The 9315-nt window shown below is 40.2% G+C and overlaps 1 long non-coding RNA gene across 1 annotated transcript in view; it reads right to left on the bottom strand.

Moving 5' to 3' along the window:
- Window positions 1–1158: 1158 nt before the first annotated feature.
- The window catches only part of LOC144340991 (uncharacterized), a 57649-nt gene continuing 49492 nt past the window's right edge, over window positions 1159–9315 (bottom strand). The window contains exons 2-3 of the long non-coding RNA XR_013417530.1: window positions 1716–1839; window positions 1159–1575 (exon numbers count right to left, since the gene is read on the bottom strand). This is a non-coding gene — a long non-coding RNA (uncharacterized LOC144340991). The remainder of the gene's footprint in view (window positions 1576–1715; window positions 1840–9315) is intronic.

The raw sequence follows: 9315 nt of genomic DNA, 5'->3' as shown, positions 1-9315 counted from the left end.
CAGGCTGGTGTGCAGTGGCTCGATCATGGCTCCTGGCAGCCTTGACCTCCTGGGCTCAGGAGATCCTCCTGCCTTAGTTCCCCAAGTAGTTGGGACTACAGGTGCGCACTACAAAGCTGATCTAATTTTTGTACTTTTTGTAGAGACAAGGTTTCATTATGTTGCCCAAGCTGGTCTTGAACAGGACTCAAGTGATCCGCCCCCTTTGGCCTCCCAAGGTGCTAGTATTGCAGGCGTGAGCCACCACAGCCGGTCCCTCCCTCCTATTTGTTGGCAAATTGCTATTTCTTATTAGGATCCAATAATGAGAGCACAAAAGAAGACTGGAAGGCTGGAGGTAAAAGTGACTTAGGCCTTTGTGTTTGCATGCTGTTCCTGTCAGGTCACTCTGAAAACAGCTCTCCCCAACAGCAGCCTTGATTCAAGCTTCTAGCTTCTTCAGTCCCTAGAGGTCTGAGTCCTGCCTCTGTAGAGCTCCTCCTCTAAGCTTTTAGGTTATGGTAATCCCTTCTCTGGGTTACCTCAGTCATCTTTTTATTTGCTTTTCAGACTTCAATGTCTGCTTAACTAATTCCCTATATTAAACCCCCTCTATTTAAAAACCTAGTGTGGTTTCTAACTGCCCTGACTGATAGTTTACTTAAAAACAACCTATCTCATAGAACTGGTGTCAAGAAATCAATGAGATTATTTATGTATTTCTTTATTCATTCATTCATTTACTTTTTATTTGTTTATTTATTTGAGACAGGGTCTCTCTCTGTCCCCCTGGCTGGAGTGCAGTGGTGCGATCATGGCTCACTCACTGCAGCCTCAACCTCCCAGGCTCAAGCGATCCTCTTGCCTCAGCTTCATGTAGCTGGGACCACAGGCACATGCCAACACACCTGGCCAATTTTTTTGTTTGTTTGTTTGTTTGTTTGTTTGTTTGTTTGTTTGTTTTTGGAGATGAGATCTCACTTTGCTGCCCAGGCTGGTCTCCAACTCCTGGGCTCAAGCAATCCTCCTGCCTTGGCCTCCCAAACTGCTTAAATAAAGCACTTGACCATAGGTTAATGTGTCTGACACATAAGAGATATTCAGTAAATTTTCACTGAAGTCTAGAATGGATGAATGAATAAATATTATCCAAATATTATTTATTTATATTAGGCTTAATACAGATTGTGATAAAATAATAAAAATGAAAATTGATAAAATTTCAGTTGAGGATGTGAAATAATTTTTCTTTGTGAAAATAGTTTCAGGGATAGTAGTATGTGTGTCAGAGGAAGTTTGAAAGTGATATTTCATATCAGCTAAGTCATTGGTAGGAAATGTTTAATGAGTAGACCTAACAGCATGTTCTCTGAGCAGAGAAGGATGCAACGTATGCCATCTCATTGCTTGAATGGAGAAGTCTTCTGTAATTAAAAAATAAAAAACAGACTCCACACAATCTTTTTATTAACCCTTTTTTTTTAACCCTGCAATATAGCGTAATGGTTATAAACACAACTGCCTTGTTCTGCCACATCCTAGCTACGGATGGACCATAGATGAGTTATTAATCTCTTCCTGCGTCAGTGTTCTCACCTGTGAAATGAGAATAATAATAGTCTCTTAAAGGATTATAGTGACAATTAAATTAGTTTACATAGGGGGCTGTGCCTGCTACCTGGAGCAGCCAAGATTGTGCCTCTTCCAGGACTGAGGCCAGAATAAACGGCACCCACCAACTGCTTCTCTTGCCCTCCTCCGGTGCTGCAGAGATGGACTTCATTTCCTGAGGACTGGGCTGCAGTGGTCTTTGGGCTTGGCCTTGGCCATCAGCCACCAGGCACAAGGAAGCTTCCATCCCTGCACAGGAAAAGGAAAAATAAGGAGTGGAAGGAGATGCTGGCAAGGTTGCAGAAAAAAGGAGATGCTTATACACTGTTGGTGGGAGTGTAAATTAATTCAGCCATTGTGGAAAGCAATGTGGCGATTCCTCAAAGAGCCAAAAACAGAGCTACCATTCAACCCAGAAATCCCATTATTAGGTATACACCCAAAGGAATATAAATCATTCTATCATAAAGACATATGCATGCATTTGTTCACTGCAACACTATTCAGAAAGGCAAAGGCATGGAACCAACCTAAACACTCATCAATGGCAGATTGGATAATGAAAATTTGTTACATATACACCATGGAATATGATGCAGCCATAAAAGAGAATGAGATCATGTCCTTTGTGGGAACATGGATGGAGCTAGAGGCCGTTATCCTTAGCAAAGTAACGCAGGGACAGAAAACCAAAGACCGCATGTTCTCACTTCTAAGTGGGAACTAAGTAATGAGAACACATGGACACATAAAGAAGAACACACACTGGTGCCTGCTTGAGGGTGGAGGGTGGAAAGAGGGAGAGGAGGAGAAAAGATAACTCTTGGGTACTAGGCTTAATACCCGAGTGACAAAATAATCTGTACAACAAACGCCCGTGACACAAGCTCACCTATATAACAAACCTGCATATGTACCCCTGAAGCCAAAATAAAAGTTTAAAGAATTAAAAAAACAAAACAGTAAATAAATAAATCAGTTAACATATGAAGTGTTTAAAACAGGGCCTATCATGTTAATAAGTACTATATAGAATTTGTCGTTATTATCTTTATGTAAAATATGCTACCTGAGATGGGTAATTTTATGTGTCAACTTGACTGGGCCACAGTGCCCAGATATTTGGTCAAACATTATCTTGGATGTTTCTGTGAGGGCATTTTTTGGATGAGATCAACATTTAAATTGATAGACTTTGAGTAAAACAGATTGCCCTCTATATTGTGGGTGGGCCTCATCTAACCAATTGCAGGCCTTCACAGAGCAAAGACTGGCCTTCCCCAGACAAGAATGAATTCTGCCAGCAGACAGCCTTTGGAATTGAACTGCAATATTTGCTCTTCCCTGGGTCATTGGGCTGCCAGCCTACTCTACAGATTTTGGACTCACCAACTTCCATAATTCTGTGAGCCAATTTCTTAAAATAAATTTCTTTCAATAGATAATCTATATAGATAGATAATTCTAGGTAACTAGATCTAGATATACATACATACACATATACACATAGAAACAGATCCTCTGTTAGTTCTGTTTATCTAGAGAACTCTGACTAGTACGGTACCTAAGCCAGCATCAGACACAATCATAGGCATTGGAGCCCTGTGGGGTGTAGGTTGCTCCAGATTGTCTGTTTACTACATTAGGCTCCACAGAAAAAGATAATTTGTTTTTAAAGCAACAGTTTGCTTTGATTTGTAAAAACTACAGCTAACCCCTGCACCTGGCAGTTGATACATGGTAAGCACCAGTAAATATTTGGTAAATATTTTTAGACAACACAATTTAAAGTATCTAAAGTTATCTAATGGCATCATATTCTAACTGCTAAAATCAAACAAACAAAAAAAGCCACTCCTGGAAAGCTTAGCCTGAAGAGCTAAAGTAAAAGTCATAGCCAAAATACTGTGTGGTGTAGAGAAGTAGTGGAATTTGGAAATTGGAGATCTGGAGTTTTGCCACCCTTTTTCTCTTCCTGGAAGATAATTTTCTTCTGAAAAATCAATGTTTCACAATACAATGCAATGCAAAGAGATTTATTAAGAACAACACTTTCCTTCATGCTATACCTGATTATGTTAACATACATACATGATAGATTTGCTCCCATAAACTAATTAAATACTAGTGCAAGGATATAGAATTGCTGAACAAGTGCAGGATGGTTGATTTAAAGCTTATGTGTTCTCTGCTGTGTGAATCACACAGACCGTTTTCTCTATAAGGGGCAATGCTGAATGGGCAGGTATTGATTTCAGAATTCCAAATAATGTCAGCTTTCTTAAATTATAGGATAGAAGTTATTGAAGTGGAGACGGATGCCTTTGTGGGACCAGAGGCCAAAGGACAAAGCGTCACATTAAAAAAAGGAAAGAAGGGGAGAGTTCTCTCAAAGGAAAACACTCTTGAGGAACAGGAAATTTGGTATCTAGTTCTATGCCAAGCCCAAATAAACATTTACTTCACTACCATTGCAAAACTACATGGTTTCCCTAGAAGTTGTACATGATACTCATGAGAAAATGACTTTGTAGTATAGCAAATGTCATTTGTTTCATCAGATAACTGCAAGAAGTTGGGAGTTCTCACTAATCCCAAGTATAAACAGCATAGCAGAGACCACCTCCCTGGCAAATACAACTGATCTGTAATTCTCTCTTAGCCTTACATGGCCTTTGTTTGCAGCTTGCTCCTTCGGAATTACCAGAGGAGTGAGCCATGATCTCAGAGATAGATCATGCTCTCTTCCCACCCACGATTCCTGATCCCCTAAACCTAACCTGAGTCTTCTCTTCCTAATCATAAAGAGGAACATCCTTTCACAAGAGACTACTGACATATACTAAAGTTCACACAGGGCTCCAGTTGATCAACAAATTAATCTCATTTAGCACTTCACATGAATGGTGAAATCATTTGCATGTTTAGTGCTGACAATAAATCTCTACTCCCTATCCCATTGAAAGCTTTACCATAACGTCTACCTGCGTGGGGGTTATACTTTCAACATCTGCTGTTGCTACACATAAAAGATGAAGTTCAAATGTGTGACACATTCATGAGTATACTAAAATAAGCCTCACATTATGTGAATGAATCTGTAGTTCTGAGCCTTTTTCTCCCATTCTATAAAGCATTCGAGAATGTGTATGTGTGTGTGCGTGTGTGTGTGTGTGTGTGAAAGAGAGAGAGAAAGGTAGTTGATACCTAATTTAATATTTTTAAAATGCTTTCTTATTTCACCACCCTCCAGAAATGACTCCCAGGATGTTAGAGAACTAACCCCCCGGGGGCAATACTATCTCAAATGAAGCTACTGAATTACTAAGTTTAAAAATAAACCACAGTTTTCCACTCAACCATAATGAACAAACTGTTACTGGGCTTGCCCTTTGACAACTAAAAGAAATTCAAACTGGGAAAAATATATGAAGTGATCATTTTCAGACATTGGCAGCCCACCACCATGCTTCCTAATGGAGGGGACGCAAATGCGGTCAGCCTGACCATCAACCCCCATCTTGCTCTCTGGAGGGACTTTGCAGACTGAGACACAATGAGGTGCCAGAGCGCTTCTGACTGTCATGGAATTCAAAGGCAAGGAGCAGGATCCCCCACCTCACCCCCTCTTCAGCATTTCAAATCCCACTGCCTTAAAGCCCTCTTCTCCTCTAACCTGGATTACTGATATTTCTTCCCAAGTTTATCTTCCTCCTTTCATTTTCACACGTAAAAATCCGTCCTTGAAATATAGATCAGATTGATTTTTTTCTAAAATATAAATGTAATTGCAATTCTTTCACTTAAAATTATTAGGTGAGGCGGGCGCGGTGGCTCAAGCCTGTAATCCCAGCACTTTGGGAGGCCGAGGCGGGTGGATCACGAGGTCAGGAGATCGAGACTATCCTGGCTAACATGGTGAAACCCCGTCTCTACTAAAAATACAGAAAACTAGCCGGGCGTGGTGGCGGGCACCTGTAGTCTCAGCTACTTGGGAGGCTGAGGCGGGAGAATGGTGTGAACCCGGGAGGCGGAACTTGCAGTGAGCTGAGATCACGCCACTGCACTCCAGCCTGGGAGACACAGCGAGACTCCGTCTCAAAAAAAAAAAAAAAAAAAAAAAAAAAAAAAAATTATTAGGTGATTTTCTCTGCCTTTGGAATACATTAAAAATACTAGCATGGAACATAAAATTTTAGTGGCCTGGCTTCTCTATATATTACTACTCCCATCTCAGAGTAAATAAATGGCAGCAGTAACTCTGCCTTGCTTCTCTACCTCCATATCTGACACTCCAATCTTACTGGTAGTTGCCTGAATAGGACATTCTTTCACAAGGTCGTGGCCAGCTTCATGGGCACACAACCTGTGTGGCCCAAGAGGATCCCGTGCCCACAAGGGCCCTGTATTTGTTTTAAGACTCTGCTGTCACCATCTTGAAATACTCAATAATTTTTAACAAGGTGCCCCATATATTCATTTTGCACTGGGCTCCACAGGTACATGTGTACACACACACACACTAACACACACACACAGACACCTAGAATAAAACAAGACACATGGGGAATGGAATAGTGTGTAGGTGGAATATAAAAAGCATCGGCGCACTTAGGTTTGAGTTTCAGCCCTATAAGATTTTAGCTCTTAACTTCTCTTAATCTGTTTAATTACCTGTAATGAGGATTAAAATACCACTCCTGCATACCACAACAGGGCTGTTAAAAGAATTGACTGAAATAATATAAAAGTTTTATAAACAGTAAAATATAGTTAAGGGTTTTAATCGTATCGTCATTGTCTTAATTGGTTTACTTGCTTCAGTTAATATCAACTAATCTTCATTTCCAGAAGGAAGTATTAAGCATGTCAGAGAAACTCATTATCTTTTATTCTCCAACAAAAACTAGAAGGGCTCTTTAATAGTGGGTTTGTAAAGTTTGTGTTCAAGAATTGCATGGGTTTAGAAAAAAATGTTTATAATACGTTCCTCACAACATAAATGAGAATATATTGGCTACTGTGTAAGGAACAAATTATAGGTCAACTAAAGCAGAAATTATGAAAATATTTCACAATTGAATCATCTATTAATTTATTTTTGAAGAGGATGCCAGCTCCTGTAAAACGAACACACTCAGGTTGCTGGAAGAAATGGGAAAACAAAATGTCGATTCATACAACATAATATCATTCAGCAAGAAAAAGGAAGAAGCTACCGATACATGCTATATGATGAACCTGAAAAACAATGCAAAGAAAGAAGTACACAAAAGATCAGATATTTTATGATTTCATTAAATGAAATTCTTAGACAAAGCAAATTCATAGAGATAGAAAGCTGATCTGTGGTTGTCTGGGCCTAAGGGTGGGAGTGCAACTGATTGCAAATGGCACACAGCAACTTTTTGGAGTAATAGGAATGACCTAAACCCAGATTGCAATGATGGTTGCACAGCTATATGAGCTTACTAGAAATCATCTAATGATACAAACAGTGAGTGATTTCATAATTGTACCTCAATAAAGTCACTCAAAAAAGAAAATAAGGAGGGAAGGAAAGGCAGAAGAAAGGAAAGAAGGAAAAAAGACATGAGAAAGACAAAAGAAAATAAAAAGAAGAGAAAAACTCACTGCTATACCATGATCACTCCCAGCCCTAGTCCCACACTGCTTAGCACCAGCTCTAATACCAGCTTTGTGATCTTGGCCAGTCATTTAATAAATGAGAGCTTAAAACTCCTTCCACCAATCTTAAAGGAAAATGAACCAGATTTTAAAATTGTTAATAGCTGTTAAGATGACCTCCCCTTCTCTTCATTAGAACTTCCTAGCTTCTTATTTTCACTAGGAAGAAAAAGATCATATCAAAATAAACACCTCAGTTTGCAAACTAAAATTTTCTTTGGATATTCCTCCTTCTCCCTTGCTAGAAAATTTCTTATTCTGAATTCTTGAATCCATCATCTATTTTTTATTTTCTTGCATCATCATTCTTCCCCTTTCTGTGAATCCTCCTTGACCTATAAGTGTACTCAAACATCTCAAATTTAAAAACAAAACAAAACTCTATTTACTGTTCTTGGGCAGGGGTGGAATTTCTAATTACTAATTAGTCATATCTTAAATCTTCCTCCCTTGAGAGTCACCAATAATCTCCTAAATGTCAGATTCAGTAGTAGTTTCTCCAACCTCCTCAGTAGTCTCTCTAAAGCTCACATCTCCATAATGCAATATTTTTTGAAACCATTTACTTCTGGTGCTGCTGGAGTATTCTGGGTTATGTTGTTTTTCTCCTGCCTTTCCTATCTCTTCAGAGGCTGATTTTCATGCTTCATTTCTCTAGCTATTTTTAAATGGATCTTTTCATCTAGGTTCAAACATGTATGTTCCATACTATTCTATATTCTACACTCTACCCCCACCACCAGGCCTCTTTCATTTTTACAGTTTCAACCCCTGCCTCTAAGATTTTCAATCCTAACTTCTACCGCCATCTCCAGTCCCACATTTTTAACTTCTTTCTGGATAACTCCACCTGCATGTATAACTTTCAACACAAACTTAACATGCCCAACTCCAACTCAAAAGCTTGTGCTCATTTCAATCTGCCATAGTAACTCTTAAAAATATGTAAAATATAATACTAGCTTCCATCTGTTGGAACTATAGTAGGATATGGAGACTTTGAAAAGAAAGGCAAGAGGGCTCAAGGTGAACATGGTCTTGAATAATTTATTCAGGGAAAGAACTAAACATCCTGTAACATTGCAGGGAAAAAAGCAGGACTGTTGCAAACAATTTGATTTAATTATTACTTCAATTCAACTCTTTTTTAATAGGTTCTCTTGACTTGCCCTAATTCCATCCACCAAGCTGTACTCCTGGGCTTCCAGCATTTAGACTTAATTCTTTGGGATGACCAAACCAAGGAAATTCTGCACTTGATTGTTTGCCAGTAGACTGTACCACTTGACTTGGTGATTCCTGTAACAGAATATTAATCTTGAAGAATTACCACCCTGATATTGCTCTATACTTGGATGTGGCTCTAGTGTTACAGGATTTCTTCGGTGCTGCTTTGCCAGCTGGAAATCTCTGCAGCCACCACTGCCTCTATCCAGGTCTTGCTTGGGCCCACTGGGCTCACTCCACCTGCTCAGCCTTGCAGGTTGTGCTTGGCTCATGCCCACTTAGATCCCATTCCTGCCACAGCTCCACATTCAGCCCACTGCTGGACTGGGCATGCTGTGAACGGCTTCCATGCTGGGTGCCAGCATCTAGATGAAGGGAACATGGTGGCACCCAAAAACTCAGAGATGACAGCAACTGTGGAGCCCCAAAGGGTGTTACAGCTCTTGCTCAAGGAGTCCCAACGTCTGAGCCTCCAGAAATGTCACAGCTCTTTGTTCCTGCAGCTTGGTGAGGTGAGGGGTGTTACAACTCTCTTTCTCCTGTGGTCCCATGAGCAGGAGCATGTTACAGCTCTTTTATTCCCATTGTCTGCAGCTCAGCAACTTCTGGGCTCTTGTCCCACAACCAAGAGGAACGATGTGCATGGACACCAGAAAGTGAGTAAGACAGAGAAGTATTTTATTGAGTGACAGAAGAAAAGCTCACAGCTGCAAGAGGGAACCCAGAAAGCAGATGCAGCTGCCTGTGAGGCTTAGTCTGGGGTTTTTATGGGCTGAGAATGAGGGAGTGTGTGCTGATTGGTCCATGGGC

The sequence above is a fragment of the Macaca mulatta genome, chromosome 5, assembly GCF_049350105.2.
Source record: "Macaca mulatta isolate MMU2019108-1 chromosome 5, T2T-MMU8v2.0, whole genome shotgun sequence".
NCBI classification, from domain to species: domain Eukaryota; kingdom Metazoa; phylum Chordata; class Mammalia; order Primates; family Cercopithecidae; genus Macaca; species Macaca mulatta.
The sequence above is the reverse complement of the archived record's forward strand: the minus strand, read 5'-3'. Positions and strand labels throughout refer to the sequence as shown.